Source organism: Mauremys reevesii, linkage group 21 (genome assembly GCF_016161935.1).
Source record: "Mauremys reevesii isolate NIE-2019 linkage group 21, ASM1616193v1, whole genome shotgun sequence".
NCBI classification, from domain to species: domain Eukaryota; kingdom Metazoa; phylum Chordata; order Testudines; family Geoemydidae; genus Mauremys; species Mauremys reevesii.
In genome coordinates this window covers 15466924-15492160 of record NC_052643.1, presented here as the reverse complement: position 1 = coordinate 15492160, position 25237 = coordinate 15466924, and the positions used below count along the sequence as shown (strand labels likewise).

The window sequence follows — 25237 nt, the reverse complement described above, 5'->3', positions numbered from 1 at the left end:
CTGCATTCCTTTCACACCCAAGAGTCCTGCTGAGGTGAATGGGAGTTTTTGGATGCTCAAGAAATGCAAGTGTGGGGTCAGTACGTTAGTGACTTGCCACTCCTGTGAGCCGAGTGCACTGCACACAGATTCTTCCGTTCCAGCTCTGACTGTCACAGTGTGAAAAGCAGGGATTCCACGCTGCTTAATTCAATCTGGCAGATAATTTTGGTGAAAGGCATTGATTTTTCTCCCCTTTTCTCATCCATCAATTTCCCCAGATAAGAGGCCTGTGGCTCAGTCCCTACTGGTGACGGATGCCCTATAATTGCTTCAAGTGGATTATCACCCAGACATCTAGCAAGCATTTACAGTGCTGCCGCCGTAGTCAGAAACAGTGTCTCACCAAGTAAAGGGACTCAGAGGAAGAGGAGGAGACAGCTGTTTCCGTTGCCTCTCAGTTCTTTTTTTTAAATTCTAACTTAAGCACATTTTATAAATAAATGTTTTTATTTATATTGCAGTAGCACCCAGTGGCCCCAACTCAGATCAGGGTCCTAGTGTGCTGGGTGCTGCACAAACCCTGGGGAAGAGTCTGTCTCTGCTCCATGCAATTTGGAGTCTCCAGGTGCTACCTGAAGTCAAATAATAATTTACACATGTACAGAGTGCAAAGGAGGGATAAAATGCTGCCGTGCTGATCTGGTAGCATTTTACACCCATTCTGCAGAGGTGTAAGTAGCTGCACACGACACAGAGAATCAGCACCCCAGAGTTTAAAACCACCACGATTCTTGTCAACAGCAAAAGATGGCTTCCTCGCAAAATTCCACAAAGGACAGCTCCCTCCCACCCACCTCTCTGGCATGACTCTTAAACCAAGAGCTTGCCTGGGCCAACAGTTACACCCAGACTACACAGGTCTCAGCCCAGTGCTCAATGGACAGGTGTTTTCACTGCCATTATACTTGGCGCTAACTGGCCCCCTTCCCGTCTATCAAAGCAGAGAGGCCAAGGACTGACCTCCCCCCGCCACACACACTTTACTGGTGGTCTCTTCTGGTCAGGCGTGAGGCATACTGGCCGGGGGAAATGATCCTAGCCCCATTGTCTGGTGCCCTGTACTCCAGTGCTAGATTCACACAAGGATTCCTGCACCAAAATACATCCCTGAAGTTAATGGAATTACAACCAGAGATGTATTTGGCTCTTCGAGTCTCATTCAAGAAGCCAGCTCATTTCTACCTTTCTCAGACATTCTGGCCCATTGCGCACCAAGAAACAATTACAGTTCTATAAAGAGAGAGAAAATGCATTTACAGCCTCAAAGAGACAGAAATCAGACATTTTCATTCCCTTATTTCCTTCCTAGAATTTTCTTTTCCATGCTGGTGCCATCCCTGGTGGACAGGCCTGAGTCTATTCCATGCATTGAATAGTGGCTGAACTGCATCATACAGAACCCTGTCTCCAAATGCATAATCCCTTTACATGACCGGGAACTATCTTCACATGCCAGTGGTCACCAACCAGTCGATTGTGATCAAGTGGTCGATTCTAGAGGATCTCCCAGTCGATCGCGATCTCTGGCTGTGCAGTGTGACTGCCACTAAGGCAGACTCCCTGCCTACCCCAGCCCCACGCTGCTCCCAGAAGTGGCAAGCACAAGCCTGCGGCCCCAGGTCTCCCTCCATGGGTGCTCCTGCATGCGAGCACTGCCCCCACAGCTCCCATTGGCTGAGAGAGCTGCAGGGCCAGCGCTGGCAGAGGGGGCCAGCGCTGGCAGAGGGGGCCAGCGCTGGCAGAGGGGGCCAGCGCTGGCAGAGGGGGCCAGCGTGCAGCCACATCCCCCTCCAGGGGCCACAGAGGCGCGTTCGCCCCTTCTGGGAGCGGCCTGAGGTAGGCAGGGAGCCTGTCTTAGCCTCGCTGCGCCCGCTGCCAACTGGGAGCCGCCAGAGGTAAGTGCTGCCCAGCGGGAGGTCGCACCCCAACCCCCCTCCCAGAGCCAGCACCCATATCCCCTCCTGCACCCCAACCCCCTGCCCCAGCCCTGTCCCCCTCCCAGAGCCAGCACCCCATATCCCCTCCTGCACCCACTGGCATACAAATAATAAATAGCTTAAGTTATCGGTGCTGAATAATGTTCTGGACCAAATTCTGCTCTCCTGCTAATGTGGAGTATCTCCATGGATTTCAGTGGGTCAGTTTGCATGCCTAGGGCTTCCGTGGGTAAGATGGTTGCTGGCAAGCCTGTACCTTTTTGGTGCAGTTTATTTAGCGCTTCAACAAGATTTAACATGATTACTCTTTAAATCTTAGCCCACTATTCTGAGAGGTAGAATGTCATAAAGGTGTCTGGTAGACAGATGTTACGTTCTCTGCAAGCTGCCAGGAAAGTGTGCATCATTCTGGGCAGATATGGAAGCAGTGGCTTTGGTAGTATAAGCTACTCAGATAAAACCTATGCTGCTCTGGCTGGTGTAGGTAGACAGTGCTGAGGGCATCTTTTAGACCAGGGGTTCTCAGACTTTTGTAGTGGTGACCCCTTTCACACAGCAAGCCTCTGAGTGCGACCCCCCCCTTATACATTAAAAACACCTTTTTTATATATTTTAACACCATTATAAATGCTGGAGGCAAAGCAGGGTTTGGGGTGGAGGCTGACAGCTCCCAACCCCCCCCCCCATGTAATAACCTCGCGATCCCCTGAGGGGTCCCGACCCCCAGTTTGAGAGCCCCTGTTTTAGACCATGGTGTTGGGATAATTGAGGCCAAGATACAGCACTCCTTTCCTGGTTTGAGCCGTCAACGTTAATTATTATATGTAGGGGCGGAAATCTTCTTGGAAGGTTTTACGTCCCAGTGTTAGTGATTGGTGCAAAGATTTTAAGCCTACAGCATCCCAGGTGAGTGCCTTAACTGGCTATAGAGTCACCTTCTGTCCTCCTGAGTCTCACTAGCTCCTGGAGAAGCTGTTCCACTTTGTATAAATTATACAGTATATCAGTGAGCTAATGAGCAAGACTGACTCTATAGCCACTGGGAGTCCCCCACCCCAGAATAGCCAATTACCCGATGGTTAGGACATTCATCTCAGAGGTGGTAGACTCAGGTTTGAGTCCCTGGTCTGAACTGGGGAGATTGCAGACTGGAACCTGGATCTCCCACATCTAGCTGAGAGCCCTGACCAACAAGTTTCAGTTTCAATTAACTGGCATTTTCTGATGGAAAATCTGTTTCATGAAAAATTTCCCAACCAGGTCTACTAGTGACTCAAGGTAGTTCAGGTATGATCTTAACCAATCCCATCTCTGAATCTTCTTAGACTAGCTCAAGACTGGACAGGAATTGCCAGTGTTAGCCTCAGTCTGGGTTTCTTGTGTGAGGAAAGGTCACTGATGATGCAGCTTATGGTCTTTAGCAGTAAGAGCTTTCTAAAGACTGGAGGAGGTGCCTAGATACCACAGCAATGACAACCTATCTCTGGGCATCCTGAAGGACTTTAACCCTGACGATCCCTTTGATGGTCGGGGAAGGGAGTAGATAAGTATTACTAGACTATGTTACGGGAAAGCACGCGGCCAGATTTTTGGGGCTGGCTTTCGCAAGTGTTGAGTGCCCCCAGAATCCAGCTGAATTTGTTTCATGATGGGTGCCCCAATTTAGCAGCCTCCCTTAAAAATAAATAAATGGGGTAAAACACTAAGGCCAAGGTCCCTCAAGAAGGCAACAGCAAAGTCAGGAACAGAATCCAGGAGTCCTGAGTCCCCCAGGCCTTTAATGAGATTTACATACATACTGTACATCAAGATAAAAATAAGACCAAAGTGTCTAAATATTAGAGGATTGGAGGGCTCTTGGTACAGGTCCCATGCTGCGATACCTGGGGTCAGTGGGGTAAGCTAAATGGGGATTTCCACCATGACTGAAGTTCCTGGCTTTTGTGGGTATAATTCAGCCTTTTTTCATTATCTGATCTCTGGGCTCTTTCTTTCTTTTGGTTGGTTATCTATCATGTTTGACAGAGAAATTGTGATGACAAAATGCTAACGCTCTTGCTCTGGGCTATTTTTAATCTACTGTAGGTGAAAGATCAGAAGGCATTTTTTGAAAGATTTATATGTCGTCAGTATCCTCATGCTGAGCCAGATTGGGTAAATGGGATTTGACAAACTGCAGGACAGGAGATTTAAACTGCTGACCTCTGACCTCAAGAGTCAGAGCCACTGTATATTATCACGTTTATGTTCAGAGGCTTAATTCCTTGCTCTAAGGGAATCTCATAAATGTTTAACAGAGCTACAGAAATAGTTATTATTCAGCCTTTAAGCTTTATTGGGGTGGTCAATGGTTAAGTCTCTTTTTGGGTTGTTGTGGCATTTAGTGTAAAATATTGTGGCTAATAGTTTAAATCTTCTTGATATTTGCAGAGAACAGGACAATTCCGTTCCCTGCCAAACAAGGACCCTGCCTACCCTAATGACAATTCAGTTCCAGCAGACTCCTGCATTGTGCTGCTCCTTTCATTGTATCACCTCCCCAAATCCCTTCCCAGCATCTCTAGAGTCTCATGTGATTCTAAACACTTCTGAATCCAAATCACTTAAGTATAACCCATTGTCTGAAACACGGCTTTAAAATGAAGTACCTGCTTAAGGGCTTTGCTAAATTGAGGCCCAATTTCTGCAGCCCATCATGGTGGGTGGGGAGGGTGAGGGAAGGATGGATACATTATAAAACCCCCATTACCATAATGAAACAAACTTTGTACCCACTACAGCTTAAATTGGTATGTTATGTCACTCAGAGGTGTGAATAAGCCACTCCCCATAGCCATGTAAGTTACACCAACTTAAGCATCAGTGTGGACAGCGCTATGTTGGCGGGAGAGCTTCTCCCACTGATATAGCTACTGCTGCGCTTGGGCCTGGAGTAATTAAGATGATGGGAGAGCTCACTCCTGACAGCTGAGTGTCTGCACTAGGCTGTAAGCTCTGTAGTGTAGCCATCGCCTTAGTCAGCAATTGTTTGGAAATCACATTGTGATGCCTAAGGCTCTTGGGCTATTGGCATTACTGCTGGGAGCTATACTGAAACTGAGAGAATGTGGGGAGGAGAGGAGGGTGGAAAAAAGGAAGGGAAAGAAGAGTGAGAGAGGATGGAGCAGTGGAAAGAGGATTGGGGGAGGACTGCAGAGGTGGGGAGAGGCAGGCCTGAGATCCTGTGGCTGTGCCACCACGGCTGGACTCTGCCCCTGTAGAAGACCATGATGTCTCTGCCTTAGACATTGTCTAAGGTTACTCATGCAAGTGTAGCTGGTCCTCTGATCTCAGACAAGCTCCATGCAATATCTATGCACAGTACACAAGGCTTTTCTCCTAAATGATACATCATTGGGGCAAGCAGATAACCAGTTAGTGTACAGATTTGTTCTGCACATGCAAATCTTTTCTTGGGCAAAGTGGCCTTGTGGATAGACTTGGCTGGGAGGGAAAGAAAAAAGTTTACTCTTAAATGGTAATTGTCATCCTCTGGCTAATGATAAGCCATATTATAGCCTGCGTATTGGCTATAAGTGAGCAGAAAGACACAGCAAGGTGTATGTTGCGGTGAGATAACACAGTGCTCAAAAGCCAATGACCTGTAAAGCACATTATCTCCCAGTTGCACAAGCCCTGTGGAGTCATCCTGCGCATGTATGCTACCAAATCCAAAGTCCCCTTCCTCCCTGTTCAGTATTTGCACATTTCTTGGTATTTTACCCAACTGTTCTTATTTTATTTTGAGAACATTTGCTCCCTTTCCTGTGCATTTTTATCAGTTTTTGTGTATATAACAGGCCTGGTTTGCAAGAGGATAAGCAACCTTCACCTGGGATTGAGGGCACTTGGCATCTCTTGGCCCAATAACCCTTTGTTAGACAAGTCAATACAGACATACAGGGCCAGATCCTTAGCTGGCGTAAATTGGTGCAGCTCCACAGATGATCTAAGCATGTGCCTGACGGTGTCTAATTTATAATTTTCATTTGCTGTAATTAAAATTGCACATTGTTTTTGAAGGTAGCAGAGAAGGCTTTGAGCTTAAACACTACATTAGATTAAAATTGTTTCAAGGCAAAATTGACCTTTATGGTTATAATTGATTAGAAAGTGGCAGAGGGCTGAAGTTTGTAGATACGGTAGCAAACATTTTAGGAGCTTTGCATGTGACAGTGATCTCCAACCTTTTTACGCCCAAGATCACTTTTTGAATCTAAAGGCAACCCAGGATCTACCCTGCCCCTTCCCTGAGGCCCCGCCCCTCTCACTCCATTCCCCGCCCCTCTCCATTGCTCTGTCCCTCACCCTCACTCACTTTCACTGGGTTGGGGTATGGGGTTGGGGTTTGGGACGGGGTGCGGGCTCTGGGCTGGGTCTGAGGAGTTTGCAGTGTGGGAGGAGGCTCTGGGCTGAGCCTGGGGCAGGGGGTTGGGGTGCAGGAGAGGCTGAGGGGTGTGAGCTCTAGGAGGGAGTTTGGGTGCAGAGGGGGCTCCGGGCTGGAGCAGGGGGTGCCAGTATGCCAGTGCCTCTGTAGGCATCAGCGGAGAGCACAGCCCCACTGTGCTAGATGCTGTATGCACTTTCCCTACCCTGGAGAGGTTACAATCTAAATAGACAGGACAGACACAGCCAGGATTACTATCCCCATTTTTCCCAAGGGGGGCGGGGGACAGAGACATGAAATGACTTGACCAAGGTCACCCAGAAAGTCTTTGGCACAGCCAAGAACTGAACCCAGCTCTCATGACACCCAGTCCATTGCCTTAACCACAAGACCATCTTACCACCCAGGTGGACATACTTAATACACCTAAGTCCATACCTGCTTGTGGGTAAGAGAGATGGGGAGAAACATGCTGATCTCGCATGAAATTAAATTAAAGAAAAAGAGAAGGAAAGACAAGCCTAGAGAGTTCAACTGTTGTTAGGAAACAAACAAGATGCATTGTAATACGAGAAAGCCATTTGGCTAATGCCTGTGTTCTTTGAAAGCCCCTCAACTAAAGGAATTTATCAGCTTTTCCTCTTTCCTCTCATTCTGGGGCTTGAATCAAGTATTTCTCAATGTTGCATTATCTCTAAACACCTCTGGTGGTTGTGGGAGTTGTTTTCACATCAGGGGGCTGGGTGTAGCTCCAATATAAAATGTTTATTGGTCAATCTTGCTAGGATTTTTTTTTTTTTAAATCATTCAACCCATTTTCCCAATCTGATTTCCAGGCCAATCAGCAGTGCACGTGCACCTCTGAGTTTTAATTACCCCTTCAGAGAAGCTCCTGACTTTAAGAGAGGTTTCAGCGCTGATGTTAGAGATCAGCTGCGTTAATGCCTGTCTCCACAGAGACAATGGACACATTGCATTTGACCCTAGGATGGGAGAGGATGAATCACAGGAGGAAACACTTCCCCCCACATCTCCCGCTGTGCAGTTGGTTTTAAATGTATCACGTATACTTTGTAAGCACACTAAAGTTAGACCCAAAGCTAAGGGTGTTGTTTATTAACTCCCCAAAGCAAGCTTGGATTCTGAGAGTCATACTGACAGGTTATAAAAGATTTTCCCCTTGTGATGAATCTTTTTTCCCCTTCATGTTTGAAATGAGTCATCACTTAGCCACACTAACATCTAGTGTGGGGTTAGAGCTAGGAAAGTGACTAGGTAAAAAACGACAAGTGTGTGGTTCTTGCGTTTATTCCCTCTATGAGCCAGATTCTACAATCCTTATTCCGCCCTTTGAAGTCAATGGGAGTTTTGTCCATGAGTCAGAACTGAGTAAGGACCAGGGAATCTGACCCAGTGTTTTTCAGATTGCACCAGTTTTTCAAGGCAAATTATTGTTTTGATGGGACTCTGCCTGGGACCAGACAGCTGGGCTCTAACTGCGTCTTTTGTCATCTTCATCAGTAAGAATTTCACCCTTAGGAATTAGTTGACAATTTTCGTAGTGCTCAAGAAAGAATAGAATCCAACGTGCTTTCCCCTAAATGCACAGGCCAGCTCTCCCTGTGGAGTAGGAAATGTGAGCAGATCTGACTCAAGGACACACATATGTCTAGTATTTGTGTTTATGTTTTTCCCTTGGCTTTTGTAATGCTTCACGGAGCAGTTCACAGGGCTGAAATAATGTGGTCCTCTCGTGATCTTCTAATGTGGTCATCTCATTTCAGTTCCTGTATGGGTGGAAATACCATAGGAAGAGTAGTCCATGTAATTTCAGCCCCATAAACGGCCCTGAGGGAGGGAAAAAGCCCATGAAAAACAAACACCAGCACCAGGATATTTGGGTTTGTTCAGATTTAACTGAACACTGAACTGCCCTTTCCCTCTGAGCTCCCACAGCTTTGTGCAGAAGCCCAGTGCCAAGTCCTACAGGCTCCCTTCGTCTGAGATAATCACAATGCAGCTTTCAGCCTGTTTGGCTTTGCAGTGTTTTCTGGCTCACACTGCCTTGTACAAAACTGTCTGTCATAGAGGAAGCTGTAATATCACATGCGGCGGTGGTGAGAGAGAACACATGAAAGGAAGGTACAGCTGCTAAACTTCACACCAGAACCAAATCCAAATGGAGACGGAGCAGATGCTTCAAGCCAGCCACAGAAGCATCATCAAACAGAGAATGAAAAATGAAATCAAGAGAGACCCAGGCTCTTGAGAAGTATATCAAACAACCTTTGTAACCTTGTTGATTATTTAAATTAGGGTAGCACTCTCACAATCGAGATTGGAGCCCATTGTGCTAGGTGCTGTACAAACAGAGCACCAAAGAGTTCACAAACTAAACAGACAAGATGGACAAAGAGCAGGAAGGGGAAGGGAAAGTGGTTTGCCCAAGATGACCCAGCAGATCAGTGGCAAAGCCAGGAATAGAACCCAGGAGTCCGGTGGCCAAGTCCAGTGCCCTACCTATTGCACCTCAGCTTAGTTGCCAGCCCATCACAATAGCCCTCATGTGCACTCTTAGCCAGCGCACCCATTGTTCACAAGCACTCATCAGCTCTGCCAACTTCTCTCTACATTCATAATACGTCGTTCCATTAGCACCTAGCACAGCACTGTTAGGACAGCAACAGCCAGGGGCGGCTCTAGGGATTTTGCCGCCCCAAGCACGGCAAGCAGGCTGCCTCTGGCGGTTTGCCTGCAGAGGGTCTGCTGGTCCTGTGGCTTCGGTGGACCCGTCGCAGGCAAGCCTGCGGGAGGTCCTCTGAAGCCGCGGGACCAGCAGATCCGCCGCAGGCAAGCCTGCGGGAGGCAGCCTGCTTGCCGCCCCACGGCTTGCCGCCCCAAGCACGCGCTTGGCGTGCTGGGGCCTGGAGCCGCCCCTGGCAACAGTGCCTGCCTCATCACCCCACCAGTTTCCTTTCTCCAAGGCCCAGCAAGTCAAGTGGAGCTGGGATTGTTCCCTCTTTCAGCTCCCCATTACAAATCAGTGGTTCAAGTCCCTGCTTTCTCAGCCACTCCACCCCAAATAGGACCCTACTCCCTTTTGCTCCTCAAAATCCCCAGCAGGTTTTCCTCACATCAGTCCTTTCTGTCACTGCTCCCTTCTCAACAGGAGGTCAGCATGACAGATATTTGCCCCCATATCAATATCCCAGAGCTTGAGTCTCTATTATCCTGCACACTGGGCAGTCATTGACTGACACCAGAGCAAAGCAGTTGCTAAATGCTACCAGGTCAGAATGGTATTGTTTTACACCCACTGTGCATGGGTATAGATAACTGCACAAGATGCATGGAGGAAGCAGAGTCAGGCCCAAAGTCTTTAGGCACAGAGATATACTCATAGAGTAGAATGCCTAAAAATACTATTTTCTTCCTCCTCTGCCACAAAATTTACTCCGTACTCCCTGCAACGCTCAGCAAGAACAACATGAAAACTAGAAGTGAACCCAAACTGCTGAGCATACCTGTAATTCCAGCCGATACAGTCTCCTCTTTGGCTCTTTCCCTTCTCCACAGGCATGCAGGACACCTTAGGGCAAAGGCGCTGATCAGCTCAGGCCCTGTACCCCAACACGAGCAATGAAACAAAGCACCAAAGCCAGATGATTGGCTCCTGGAAAGTTCCTCCACCCTTTTCACTGCTGACCTGGTTTGCTTCTTACAAGAAGCTGAAATTCTGGGGAGCCAGCCCCCTGAGTTACTGTTATCTGGCAGGAATCACCAAAGCATGTTTTCCACTCATTGTCATAGGTCATGACTTACAGCTGCTGTGGAAGGTCTGGGCCTTTCTTCCTTCTACCTTTCCCATAGCAGCCTTGATTGCAAATTGAAAAATCCTGTAGCAAAGTACTCCCCTCTCGGGGGCTGAGTGTCTGTCGCCTCCGTGAGCTCGCGCAGTGTAAGAATTCCACAGTTGTTGGTTAGCTGTCTATCTCAATTACATCAGCGATTAGAGAAATGTTGAGCAGTTCAGGCTGCAGGGCAGGGAACAGGTGACCTACTGTTCCTTTTGCTAAACATATGCCTGGAGTGCTAATTGCATAGGCCATGTGTGCAGTGAGCCATGGTGTCGTTTCTGGGTCTCAGCAACCCAAGACCCATGTGAAAAGTAAAATGCCTCAAATAAGCAATCAGATGTGAGTGGGAAAAGCTGACTGGAGTTTAGCATCAAGCGGCCCCTTTTGTTAGTCTGTCCCAAGCATGAGATTAGATGGGGTGTGTTTATGCCCCATCTACACCAGTGATTTTCAAACTTTTTTTCTGGGGCCCTGTTGAAGAAAATTGTTGATGCCTGTGACCCAACGGAGCTGGGGATGAGAGGTTTGGGGGTGTGGGAGGGGCTCAGGGCTAGGGCTGGGAATGAGGGGTTCAGGGTATGGGAGGGGGCTTTGGGCTGGGGCAGGGAGTTGGCATGCAGGAGGAGGTCAGGGCTCTGGGCTGGAGCCAGGGATGAGGAGTTTGGGGTGCAGGAGGGGCTCCAGGTTTGGAGGGGCTCAGGGCTGGGATGTGGGTGGGGGGTCAAGGCTCTGGGGTGGGGCCAGGGATGAGGGGTTTGGGGTGCAGATAACTGACTGAGAACAAATGAAAATTCATCCCAACAAAGGACTCAGTGCTGTAGAGATAAGAGCAAGCGTGGCCTTTTAGGCTGGACACTAAGAGTTGAGGCCCTCTGGAATATACTTAGGCAGCCTAAAATAAAAATTCTACGTGGACTATTAAGAGATTACATGGCTTGATTCTGAGGCGCAGTCTAACCGCTAGTGTACTAAAAAATCCCACCATCTCCACACTAACTTTTCATGAGATGCTTAAATAAATTGATCTACAAATTTAGGCTTGGGGGAGGCAAAACACCCACAAAGCAGAGGAGGTTTACAAATTCAGTTATAAACAGACATGTTTGCCTGAATCTCAAGCAGAACAGGTTTATGCCAATGCATAGTTGACCCAGGAGATGAAAGTGACTTGTATTAGCTGGGCTGGAATACAGCCGCTCTGAACATTTTTGACAGAATATGTGAACAAAATTTGGTAAAATTTGGAGTGGGGTGGAGGTGGGGAGGAATATAAACACATTGTTTCAACTTTCTTGTTTTGTTTCCATAAGCTAAAAACATTCCAATTCATTTCATTTTGACTTTTATAGGATAGTAAAATATTAACATATTTTATATTTAATATTTCACTATAATATAAATGTCTAAACAAAATCAACCGACTACTGAAATGAAAATTTTTTACCTTCTCAAGATGAAATTATTTGACACTACCCAAATAAAATATTTAAATGGTCCCAAATTGAAATGTTTCCAAATTTTCATTCCATGGGAAATTTCAGCTTGTCATTCTGATTTGGAATGATTTTTTTCCCCCATTTTGGAATGTCCCATGGAACCAACATTTTGGTTTCCAACCAGCAACAGGCTAGACTGCCCTGTTGGAGAGCTCAGTGGTTTGAGCATTGGCCTGCTAAACCCAGGGTTGTGAATTCAATCCTTCAAGGGACCATTTAGGGATCTGGGCAAAAGTCTGTTTGGGGGTTGGACTAGATGACCTCCTGAGTCCCTTCCAACCCTAATCTATAATTCTAGATCAGCTGATGCCTCAGTAGATGGGAAGAAAGAAAGGTCCTTCCAGGCACACATATGAATCTACTGTTTCCCAGCACACATCTGGTGGAAACCACTATTTCTCCTCTTAAATTTTTGGAGCAGTTTGAAAGGTGCTGAGCAACCTCAACCCTTACTGGTTTAAATAGGAATTGAGGGCAGACACCTAGCACCTTATATGATTTGTTTAATGCTTTATTATCTAATCACAGCCTGCATTTGGCTCTGTTTCTGGGTGTTTGTTGAAAAAAAAATCTGTAGGGCACTGCCAAGCTGTGGCTACTGTAATTGGAAAAGGGCCCTTGATTCTTTGCAGGGGCAGGAAAGCACAGAGCTTCTTGTAGGTGAGCAATTTGTCATTGGAGGCAGCATCAGAAAAGCAGGTGACACTGCTGACCACTTGTGAGCATTGCACAGGAAAGCAATTACTGAAAGAAAACTGCACCTACAGAAGATGAGACGGCATGGTTTCTTTGGCTAGCTGGGGAGTTCTATGCAGGGTCCCTAGGAAGAGATGAAAAGGAAAATATGGAACCTTAGGGACTGGAGGGTCTTGTTTTCTAAGAAACCAATCTTTTTTCCTCCTTTCAAAAGAAGAAGATCCATTCAAAATAACACTGATACCCAGTGCGTACAGGGGCAGAGCCTGATCTCACGGCACTAGTGTAAACTTAATAGGCCTCCTCCTTCTCGAACTCCCACTGGCTTTGTTCTAGTGGGACTCACTAGCATTACTGCTGATTCACAATGGCATCAGAGAAGAATCGTGTCTCAGGCTCATGAAGTTCATGGGGTTTCAGTAAGATGTGGTTCAGGTCTATGTGGGTCCAGCTGGGCACTCCTTTCATTTTGGTGGTGAGCACTTTGCTGTACTACTCTCCAACAAGAGGGCCCATTGTGTGTTATGTTAAATCAACCATCACTCCCATCTTACAGATGGGGAAACAGCAACAGATGGGAAAATTCTGCACTCATACCAGTTAAATCCCAAGTGGCTCCTGATTTGCACCAGCATAGCTGAGAACAGAATTTGAACCTCAGACAGGTTAAAGACTGCACAGATCCATGCATAGATCACTAGGGCTATGCTCTCTCCCCACCAAAGAGTAAGGCAGATTGTTATTTAAAATCCCAGATCTAGGAAGCCATTTGAAATGAATAAAAGCATCTGTAACGCCTGTCACAGTGGCAAACCAAGGGAACAAAGCAACTAGCAGAGGTGTGATGCACACAGAATGCCAGTGTCTGCATATCACAAACCCCTTTGCACTCTGTTTATCACCAGCCTTTGGAGCATTGGGCAAGACTCAACCACCATGACCGGGATGGGTACGTACACCATTGGTTTCCTGGACACTGGTGGACTTGGCATTTCCTGCCTTCTACATTGCTAAGCAGGGACAGGCCCTTGTAAAAACAAAACAAAAAAAATGCAATGGACTCTGACTGGTGAGCATGTGTAGAGCAGGAAAAGGTTTGTTCCGCCTCTTTTTCTGTTTGCTGGGCAGCAAGGGATATGCTTCACAATGGGCAGGAAGCCAACTGCCCTGGGTCACTGGTAAATCTTGCATGGATACCTCCAGGGCTGGAGTCAATTACTGTCCCTGTGGCCAGGGACTGCTGTCTCCTAGAGTCCTGTGGGTGCACATCACCCCTGAGGGAGTGGAGGAGGAGCAGTGGGTGCAGTAGATTGGAAGAGGCGGGGGAGTTCCCATTACTATGCGGCCAAGAAAGAGGGGGGCACCACTACTCAAGTCAGAGAGGAGAGGGAGCTGCACCCTTTCCATTAACCCTGGGAGAGGCAATGGGGCCGAGGCACCCTGGACTGAGATGCAATGGCCTGGGGAGCTGTGCTATCCAGTGGAGAGGGCAGCCCATGCACTTCTCCTCTGTGCGCCAGGGTGGGTTGGCTCCATATTGTTCCCCACAAACTCTATGCTGCAGACTGGCCCTTAACCTACGCAATGCTCAGGGCGTGGCCTGCACAGCTCGAGATGTGGGCTGGCCTGATAAAGGGGGCAGCTGATAGAGAGGGCCTCTAGCTCTGGCAAAGAGACTGTCTACATGGCTGGTATCACTGCAGTTGCCAGAGCTGAAAATAGCCCTCAACACGCAAAGCCCCTGGCTCTGGTTCTCTGAGCGCTCCCACTCTCTGAGATGCAGCTGCTCCAGCTCCCAGGCTGCAGTCCAGCCATGACACCCAGCAGGTGCATGTTCAATCAGTGGCAGTGTGTGGATTTACCAAGGAAATGGCTCATCTCACAAGGTCCTGGGCACTTGGGAGCAGGAGCAAGCCTTTAAGTTGTGACAGTCTCCCGAGTTCCCTCCCTGCAGTTACGGCTCCATGCAAAGATAGCTTTGGTTACTGGTTGGGAGGGTTCAGAGTTCACCTCTGTACCTCAGGCCTGGCCCCAGGGGTATTCTGAACGTGAGTGAGATGCTGGCTCATGTAGAATGAGGGAACTGAAATATGGCTCAGGAATTGCAGGCTCAACACCACTCTGTGGGGAGTGCAACATCCCAGTGCTGTTTGTGGGTTCACGGACACACCACTCCCCTGCCCTGATGGAGAGTAAAGGGGGAAGGGAGGTGGGTGGGGGAAGGGCTGGTCCCTCTCTTTCTTTCACCAGTGAAAAAAGAGTGGATGAGAAAGTGTCTGCAGCATGTGCAGGGACTCAGGGAGAAGCAAGGCAGGGCTGCCTGGTAGGAAGGAGCTTTGCTATTAGTGAGTCAGTACATTCTAGGCATCTCTCCCCCTCTCCAGGCAAGACCACGGAGAGGTGAGGAGTCATTTGAATTAATTACTGGTCTAATTTCTCTGTGGAGGCCTCAGACACTGTCAATCCTTTTCCTTGGCTTCCCCTTTCACTCTGGCAGGTTGGTTCCTTTGCAGCGGTTGTTCCCTGCCAGCGCTTGCTGCTTTAGTGATTCAGAGGTTTCCTCTACTCTGCTCTCACCTCTCTCTCTCCCTTCCCCCGGAGAGCAGCCTGGGGGTGTTAATAACACATTCTGCTGTGGGGCTGCCCTACTGAGTCCGTAGCAGAGACCTGCTAGGGCAGTGATGCCTTGCTCATCACCATGACCTGGCCAAGCCACAAGGTTGTACCTGGTTTTCCTGCGTAAAGGAACCTGCTGGGTTTGTGGCAGCAGGTCCAGAGGGCAGAGCAAGGGAGATGGGAGTCCCGCCATCCAGGCACGCTGTGACCTTCATCATTCTAGAGTCTGAACACTGTGCAATTACCTCACTGCATACCTTTGAGATGGGTTTGCATTACCACCCCTCTTTTACAGTCAGTGAACTAAGGCACAGAGAGATTAACGGGACCAGCCCAGGTTATGCAAGTAAGCCTGTGGCAGAGATGCAAGTACTGTACAATCCAGATCTTCTGAGCCCCAGTCCAAGGACCCTCCCCTCTCTCTAAGCTCCTGGGGGCTCTATTCCCAGCTCCTGGCTCACTATTGGGTTTGTCACTGAACCTCTCTGTGCCTCAGCTTACCCATTCGCTAGGTGGATAACAAACTATTTCCTTTCCAAGCACTGAGACTGATGGCTGGCAGGGCCTGCTAAGGCACTGACTGCCATGATATTGTTGCTGTACTAAGTTTTTTAGCTAGTGGCTATGAGGGCACCCTATGACACTCAGATGCAGAAGCACAGCAGAATTCCCCTCACCCTGCTTAATAATGATTCCAAATGGATCTAGCAACACCTAGGAGTGTCAGGGAAAGGAACCATCTCAAGTGGCTTTAAGCCCACCTAATGAGCTGAAAACGGTTCAGCAGCAACTGAGTGAAATGCTCTCATGTAGGATAGCAGCGAGAGCATCTCACTCTAGTCCTGCACTGGTAGGTATGGCAGATAGCAGACTTCAAGCCAAACACCCTCCAGTCTTTTCGACTGGATCCCCAGCTAGCACATGCTCGCTCACCTGCTGGTAACCATATGTTTCACTTGTTCAAAAACAACCTCTCTCCAGTTCTGAGTAACTGAGGAAAGGGAAGAAGATGCTGATTGCTTTTCTAGCTCCCACCCAGAAAGTCCCACAAGAGCAGACAAGGCCTGAACTAACACCCATGATTTCAGTGGGCTTTGGATCAGCCCATGGTCACTAGCAGTATGGCTGGCACGTGTGCTCATAGCTTCTTATGCACATGTGTGGCTACCAGCCCTGAGGCTTTCTGACTGCTAGGAGCTCTCTCCCTGCTCAGCCCCTCCTCCTCTGAATTTACAGACTGATTTTGAGAAAAACCTTTGTTTTTCCAGTGTTTGTTCCAGGCCTTGTTTGCAACCCATATAGCCCTTGCTTTACCGGGAGGTGCACAGATTTCCTGACTTATTTGCACTTCTGTTCGATGATATGAGAACTCACATTTTATAAAGCCCCTACAACAGTATTGCCAACCCCAAATGTTCAAAAATCATGAGTCAGGCTCACCAAAAAGCATGAGATTGGATTTAAAATAATGAGATTATGTAAAAATAAGAGATTGTTATTTGCCTCCTGCTTTTTGAGCCTTTATTGTGCTCTACGGTCATATTTTGAAGCTTTCTCAACAGCCACAAGGGCTAGAAACTTACTTTTTCTTTAAGGATGAAGGCTGATAGCATCACATCTCCACTTGACTCCAGGAGCTGGGGCTTTAAGGGAAAACAATAACTGTCATAAGACTCATGACAAAATCATAGCAACACTGCTACAATAAATAAAGACTAGCAGCACCGACTCCAGGCAGCAGCCCCAGACACTGAATATAGATGCCTTTAATTTGGGGAGGTCCTGAGCTTGCGATACCTTTGGTCTGACATTCTGAGGTGCTGGATACCCACAGGCTAGTGCCAGCTGAGATCAATGAGAGATGGATGGGCTCAGCACCTCCTGACAGTCAGGCTCAAGGTTTCTCAAGTTGGACACACCCAAATCAGTCCCCACTTTTGAAAATTGCAGCCCACATGCCTTTCTTTTTCCAAGCCCCAGAGCTAAAAGGAATCAGCTGTCCCTTCCTTTCCATCACTTGACAGCCTCTCTGTGCTTGGGTACAAATTGCACTAAAGAACCCCACCTGTTACCTAGTGAAACATAGAACATCAGCCTCTTTCATTTCCCCAGCAATAAGATGTTTGCATTTGCTGTTTTACATATCCAGGCGAAAGGCATGGGGTTCAGTTATCAGGGGGGTTGTTTCCCACAGCTGTTGTGAACAAACCTAAAAATTCAAAGCAAAACCTCTGTGGTTTCTCATGCTTTCCAATGAAACAATGGCTATTCCCTCAGCATCTGCCCCGCCTGCAAGGTATTCCCCTTAAACATGGCTAACGTTCATCAGAAAGGTTTGTAAAACCTGGTGAATCTATCAGATTGAACTAGGCCATGATTTGGGTTCTTACGAAAACCAGGTAACTTTCTTCTGCTAGGCTTGGGGCTTTATTGCTATGGCAGTTTTACTTAAGTCTTTATGGAACAGGCCAAATTCTGTTCTCATGGCCTGATTCAAGGCCTACTGAAGGCACTGGAAAGGTTCCCATGGAGTTCAGGGTGCTGCAGATGAAGCCCTAAGTGAGTTATTTTGAAAGCTACCTGTTTTCTTGCCTAGGACTCAGCAGGAAAGTGTTTTGTGGGGAGGGCTTTCTGAGGGCCACTATCTTCCCCCAGAGCAGAGGCTGACTGGTGCACAGATGGGACTGGGACAACTTCCCATTAGGCTCTGGAGAAGCCATCTAGCAGAGCTCAAAGCTGCTCCTTCCCGTCAAACAAGAGCAGAGTTTGCAGCTCCCAAGTGGATGCCGGCATCTGACCCAACTCCTGCTTTTTTTTTTTTTTTTTTAAACTAGGCCTGGTGTATTCACTGAGGTCACAGCATTAGCACAGGAGTGTAACTGTCACCATGGAAACTGGCATCTGCTTGATGTCTTGTTTTGAAGGAGCTGAGAAGCAGCTTGTGCTCAGGGGGAGAGACCTCCCGCGAGCGTGCGGTTCCCATCATTAGAGCGTTTACCTCTCCAGTGTCTCAATTACATGTCCTGCTTTCTAGCCTTGCCCTATTATCGGAGCACCGTACTCTCTAAACACACCAGCTGCTCTTGTTTCCCAGAATCACTCAGACCCATTTACTACCCCCCCCCTTTGTTATTGGTTTAAGATCACACCAGAGATGGGCCCAAGCCAAGTCCCCTGAATCCAACCCGCCTCTCCTGGGATCCAAAGATGTGAATGTCCCTCCCTAATTTATATTAACAAATCAAACAACCCCCTATCTATGAAGGGAATCGTAAGAGGAGGTCAGCAAACAGCTGCCCTCTAGCATCCCTGCAGCAATTATAGTCAAGGTAATAAATTAAAAGTCATTCGAGAGAACACAGGGTTATAACAGCTTTGAACCGTTCTGACAACTGCATGGCAAAGTGGATTCCTTCAGTCCTACTCTTCATCCATACTCCTCCCCTGCCCCATTTGTTCATTCTCTCATCAGATACCAAGGGCTAGATCTTGCAAATGGATCTGCCCATCATCTCCCTACACCTACCTGGAACCCCATGTGAATGCAGCTGGTTGAGCTCAGGCCAATTAATTTGTAGGAACTAAACTGTTAGATGTTTTTGGGCAGGAACTGTGTTTTTATGATGTGTATGTACAGCACCTAACACAGCCCTGCTCCCAGACTACAGCCTGTAGGAGCTACAATACACATAACAAACAATATCATCATCATAATGGCAAGATGCTGCTTTCCTATTGGATTGTTAACTATATTTAAGATCCTGAAACACATCTGAAGTGATTTTACTCTTTGTCACTGTGGACAGTGATTGAATGTCTTCCCTATAACACCCCAGTTTTCTTTGAAAGGTGTCCTCTTGGATGGGACTATAGAGAGAAGCTTAACTATATAGTAGATGTGTGCACAAAATTCATAAGGCCATGTGAAATAACATAGCATTCATGCTTTTTGCACTGCAAATCCAGAAGGTGGTTCTGTTTTCACAGCAGTGTCATGGCATTTGAGTTATTTTCTGAACAAAGGCCCCTTTTTGAGCTTTGTATCAAAACCAGACTAAAATTCAAAATTCTACATGTTTTTCAATGTTAAAATAGCTCTTCACTCACTATTTGTGGAAAAATAAAAATAATCTGAGAACAAAACTTCCATAATACATAACTTCATCTATACACACATACGCATCTCCCCATCTTGGATATGTCTGTGTGCCATTTATATGGCTACACACTGTATCGATATAGATAGACACACAAATACCCTTTAGATGGGAATATGTATGAAGTTCTATTATGGATGACTGATGGCTTGCATTTCAACTTGCAGTGAATGGATGGCTGTGTCTGAGCATGGAATCAGCTATGATTACACCCACCTGAGCATCACTAATTTAAAATAAACGCCTTGTAAACAATCCAGTTAAAGTCTGTTCGGCAGCATTATCACATTCCCAAAAGGTGAAGAAGGCATGAGGAGTGAAATGGGGGAGATAAGGAAGGGCTAGACTATTGGGATTTCCTTTCACGCTCACTAGGAGAAAGTTTTGCTGTTACATCATTTAGCTCCACAGTGAAGGACATGCACCGGGAGTGCAAGCATAAGTAGAAAAATACCACCAGAAAGGCATCCTGGGCCAGTTTGGAGCAAGAAGCACCCAAAATCTCACAGAAAACCTGCTCGCATGGGAGTTCTAGCCCAATTTCCAAGCTATCGCTCTATAAACATCACAAGATAAACAATGCGAGCTACTCCAGTGCTTGAGATAAACAGTTTGCAGGACAAATCCCAGGATTCCCAGCAGCATTGTGGGAATGTGCCTTCTCTAGAATAAGACAGGGAAATCAAAACAGGCGCTACTAGATATGGCAGAGGAGCAGCAGCAGTCAACTTTAAAATGGTCACTTTAGGGCTACAGCAGCTTAGCGCCGCCAGATTTAAAAGGTCAGGCTCAGAAAGGCACGCTGGGCAAAAAGAAGGTACCCAGACATGAGGAACAGTTCTAGGCACAAAGCAATCACAGAATTATATATAACACCCCTAAATAACAGGGCTAGTCCAGGGCATAAGGATGGTTTTGTGAGTCAGGCACTAGATGCAGACTCAGGTAATCTGAGCTCAATTCTTGATTTCACCAGGGGATAATGGGTAAATTATTTAATCTATCTACCCTGTGCTGCTATTTGTACAATGGGGACAGTATTTGCTACCTCCCAGGGGTGTTGCCTGGGTAAGATGCACAGGTATTTTGGTGATGAGGGTAACATAAGTATGTAGATAGAAAACAGTGGTAGAAGGACATAGTCCTGCTGAAAGATTGAAGTTCTATGTCATTTTGCTGGTGCCCAGATATCAAAGCGATGGGCACATGTGAAAGAGAAAGGAGGCACAAGATAAAGATGCCCAAGAGGCTCAGATACACATTTGGAGGCTGGGACTTGGAGGCAGGCTGACAGATATTTGTCTGCATTTTGGGGGGGGGGGCCGTCATTGCGGGCCACGTGCCACTGCACGGTTTGTTTCATGGTAAATCCGCTCCTGGCCCCAGACCTTTCTATCTGCCATTATTCTATAACCTCCATTTTCCCAGGTATCAGCTAGAGATGGACTGAAATTACAAGCTCTCTGGGGCAGGAACTGTCTCACTTGTTACTCGTTTGTACAGCACCTAGCACAGTGGGGGATCCTTGGTCAGAGTTCCTAGGCCCTCCTCTAATATGAATAAACAATAGTACTAATAACACTGAGTTGAACCGTCCTGAACTCTGGGAGCTTGCAGAAAATGTGGCCTAGATCCAAACCATCCCCTTTCCGCTGGCAATGAGAGCCCACCTATTGAGGTTTTGGGGTTAGGGAATCACTTTTCGTTTGACCCGTCTGCAGAATTTCCTTATATCAGAACCAGGGCTGATGGTGATCTCATTTCCACCAGCACAGACCAGGAATAGGTCCGCCCCAGGGAATGCTTATCATATGGGATGGCTCATCTTACCTTTTTCAGTTTCCAAGATAGTGGCTTTTTCTGGGATCGATTATTTCCTGGAACAGAAATACTTCCTTAAAAAAAACAACCCACTGACATAACACTTTCAAATGTGATGAGACAATTAAGGTTTATTGCCTTGTAATGTTTAAAGTGTAAATGAGCTGCTAACTTTCCTGGGCACTACATTCCTTTGGCTCTTCTTTTTTGGGGGAGGGGGGAGATGTATCTGGCAAAATAAGCAACAGTGGCTATTAGCATCCAGTGGAGGAGGGACATGAGCAGGTCACCTGCCGAGTCCCCAAGGAGTCAGACAAAGTTCTGTTATTATTCCTGCACAGAGACAAAGCAAAACCACTAGCCATGGATGAGCTACTGGGAGGAGAGACAATGTTTGAGTGCAGTGGTGGGGAGCTCCCCGTCTCCCTCCTTTGGGCTCTACTATTGTAACAGACATATGGTGCTAGCTGGGTCTGTGTGTGGCACGTCCACAGACAGTCCCTAAAGGGTGTAGCTCCTTCCAGGGGGGAAGGAGCCCTGACTTAGCAAGTGACCCTGGGAGGAGGGGGAGGGAGGGAAGTCAGCAGCACCAGAAGCAGGAGGGGAGCTGCTCCTGTCCTCCTCTTACAGTGATAAACACATGGTCTGTTGTCACTGAGCTCCTGCTTGGGTCATCATTCCAGGGACTCTGATGGCTTGTGCTAACCCACAAAAAGAAGACTGCGAGGTCATTCAACACTGTACTCTGCCCATCCTGGCCCATTTCCATCTCCGGATCACTACGTGCTTTCCACACTCTGATTAAACCCGTCAGCACCCCTGGGAGGGCGTGATAAGTATGATTATCCCCACTTACAAAGAGGACAATGGAGATATTTTTGACATGCCTACACTACCAATACACTGTGGTTTGGAATGGGTGCAGCGAAGGGGCGCTAAACATGATCTGGCTGCAAGAACAGACAAGGACAAATCATTTTGAGCATCATTTCAAAAAACAGCTTGAAGCAGAATCCTCTAGGAAGTCTCCTTTGGATACCGCCATACAGGGCTAATTTACTTGTTCCGCGAGTAGATACTGCAGTGCTGGGCAATACAGAAAAGCATTTAATAAAATAAAATAAAGAGGAAGGACAGGCTTGTTGTTTAGACACTGACTGGATCTCAGGAGACTTACCATCAAATGCCGGCTTTGCTGCTTGTCCTTGAGCAAGTCACTCAACCTTTCAATGCTCCAGTTTCCCCATTTTCAAAAGGGGGATAACGATACCGTCTTTCTCCCAGCCTGCGCCTGTCTTGTCTATTTAGGCCTCAATTTGTCAGACATGGAGGCTACGTCTACACTTAAAACGCTACTGTGGCACATCTGCAGTGCTTCAGTGTAGACTCGCACTACACGACAGGAGGGGTTCTCCTGTCACTATCATTAACCCACCCCCCTAAAGTCAGTAGGTAGTTCGATGGACGAACTGCCAACACCGAGGGTTAGGTCAGCATAGCTCCCTTGCTCAGGGGTGTGGACTTTTCAGTAGAGGTTCTCCCATCGGCATAGGTAATCCACCTCCCTGAGAGGTGGTAGCTAGGTCAACGGAATAATTTTTTCGTTGAACTAGCACTGTCTACACTGAGGTTAGGTTGGCTTACCTTCACACCCCTGAGCGACATCGTGAAGCCAACTTAATTTTCTTGTGTAGACCAGGGCTAGACCACCCCCGACATAACTATGCCAGAAAGCCGCATTGTGTAGATGCAGCCTACACCGGCAGAAGGGGTTTTTCTGTCAGTGAAGGAACACTACCTCCCTGAATGAGAGCTACCTCAGAGGACACATGCTTCTGTTGAGATAGCTGCATCTACACTGAGGATTAGGCTGACATAGCTACACTGGTCAAGGTAGCCCTGCCAATATAACTTTCAGCCAATATAACTTTCAAGTGTAGACTAAGCCTGACACACATGCTTCACTTTAAGCATGTGAGTAGTCTCACTGAAGTCAAAGTTAAGTATGTACATATGGGTTTGCAGGATCAGGGCCTTAGACTGTAAGTTCTTTGGGGCAGGAGCTATCTCTTACAATATGTTTGTACATCTCCTAGCACAATGAGCCTCTGATCCTGGCTAGAGTCTCTAGGCACTACCCTAATAATAACATATTAGACTAAACTGTGTGGATTGAAGAGGGGGAATTTCAGCTATTCACATCGTAACATGTTGTTATTTGATATTACAGGAAAATGTGCATGGAGACTGGCCTTTCCTGTTACAGATCTGCACTTCTGGAGTTCGTCCAATATACCTTTTTATTGATGAGTGCCACATCTACTCATGTGAGCTAAGCCAATTAATCAGGCAGGCTACCCCTTTCCTCAGCTGTCCATGTCAGCACATGTTGCTGTGCAATTGATGGGACCCTTGTAAAGGGTCAGGAGTTAATACATTTCACTGGTTTTCCGTTTGCAATGTATTTCAGGTTTATGAAGAGATATCAGTTTGGTTAATCACTTAAGCTTTACTGTTGAGAATGAAGAAGATTAGGCTCCAGCCAGGGAAAAAGTTAATAATTAAAAAAAAAAAAAGGCAACACAAAATCCAATAAAGGTGCCATTATTTACATCCGCAGTTTGTCTGAATAATTTAATTTAACAGGTTTGCCTTTGTTTTAATTTTCATGAGGTATTTGCAAACACAGTTCAGTTGATTCAATTTGGGATTTTTTCAAGGGAGGAGGAATTACCAGGTGAAAACCTTTCTATTACCACAAAGCACTTCTTTACCCTTTGCCAAAGGGGTAAATAAGTCCAGAAAGCGTGCAAAGAACACAATTTCTAAAATGCAGTATTTGCCACTGGTCTAGTGAAAGGGAAGGACCGGAAGCTTGTAATAATAATACCTAACTCTTATAGGTTTCAGAATGCTTCAGAAAGGAGTTCACTCGTGTTATCCCCATTTTACAAATGGGAAAAATTGAGGCCCAAGGAGGGAAGTGACATGTCCAAGGTCATGCAATAGCAGAGCTGGTAAGAGAACACAGATCTCTTGAGTCCCACTTTGGTGTCCTCGCCACCAGGCTACACCGTACAGTACAGTAGCACTAACCTCAAGTATCAAAATTCTCAAGTCAAGCCTCAAACCTCCCCATGAGAACGGCTTAAAAATCATGAGATTAAAAATAAAGGTTGGTCCTTTTATTTGCCTTCTCGCTTCTCAGCCTTCAGGCTACACTTTGGTCACATTTCCACATTTTTGTTGCAACCACAAGGTCTAGAAACTTACTTTTTTAAAATAAAAGGTGAGATTCTCACATAATCATGACTCCAGGAGCTGGGGTTTTAAGTAATGCACCAATTATCATAGACCCAGCAATAAAAGTTGGGAACACTGCTTGAATTGGAGGTGATGGAATAGTGTGAGCCGTAGTGGAGGCTGCTACTGTGAAGACACAGTACATAGTTTTCCACAAAATTAGCAGTTTCTGGACTCAGAATAGTTTTGCAAAGATTATTCCAAGAATTGGACAACTGTGCAACCAGTTCAGTGAAGTGTGGTCTAGTGGTCTGAGCAGTGGCCTGGGATTTAGTGTTTGTCTTCATGGGGACTCTTAGGAAAACTAATCCAAATTAATTTATAAAGTGCATTAGTTAAACCGCATTAAACCCCTGTTTCAATATCCTTGTTCAGAATTCAAGTGGCCTTCATTCAATTTAATTCAATTCACTTCCAACAAAATTGAATTCAGCAGGCCACTCTTTCATTCTAATAAGAGCATCCACCACCGGAGTTTTAATGCAGTTTAACTGATATACTTTAAATTCAGATCTTTGGTTAATTTGGATTAATTTTCTTGAGGCCTGGTCTACATGCAAAGTTTAAGTCGACACAGCCATGTTGCACAGGATGTAAAAAATCCACACCCCTGAGTGACATAGGTAAACCGACCTAACCCCGGCACAGGCAGCACTAGGCTGCTGTAGCGTTTCCAGTGTAGACAAGGCCTCAGTGTAGACAAACTCTTAAGAGTGCTCTGCACTCTTGTGTGACCTGAGGCAAGTCACTTAGGCCAGATCCTCCATTTGATTTCATGCAGGCACATGGATGTGCACACATGGAGTCAATTACAGAATCAGGGCCTCCACTAGTGCCTCAGGGAATAATATTACAGACCTACCCTGCAGGCATATGGGGAGTGATA

At 46.7% G+C, this 25237-nt stretch overlaps 1 protein-coding gene across 2 annotated transcripts in view; it reads right to left on the bottom strand.

Annotated features, from left to right (window-relative positions):
* MORN1 (MORN repeat containing 1) overlaps positions 1-25237 on the bottom strand; it is a 317167-nt gene that overhangs the window by 26979 nt on the left and 264951 nt on the right. Inside the window, exons 15-17 of one of the 2 annotated variants that reach the window (XR_005590385.1) lie at positions 21058-21104; positions 16654-16713; positions 7131-8253 (exon numbers count right to left, since the gene is read on the bottom strand). The gene's annotated coding sequence lies outside the window, so the exon portion shown is untranslated. Of the gene's footprint in view, positions 1-7130; positions 8254-16653; positions 16714-21057; positions 21105-25237 lie in introns of those variants that run through there. The other variant, XR_005590384.1, reaches the window with a different exon arrangement.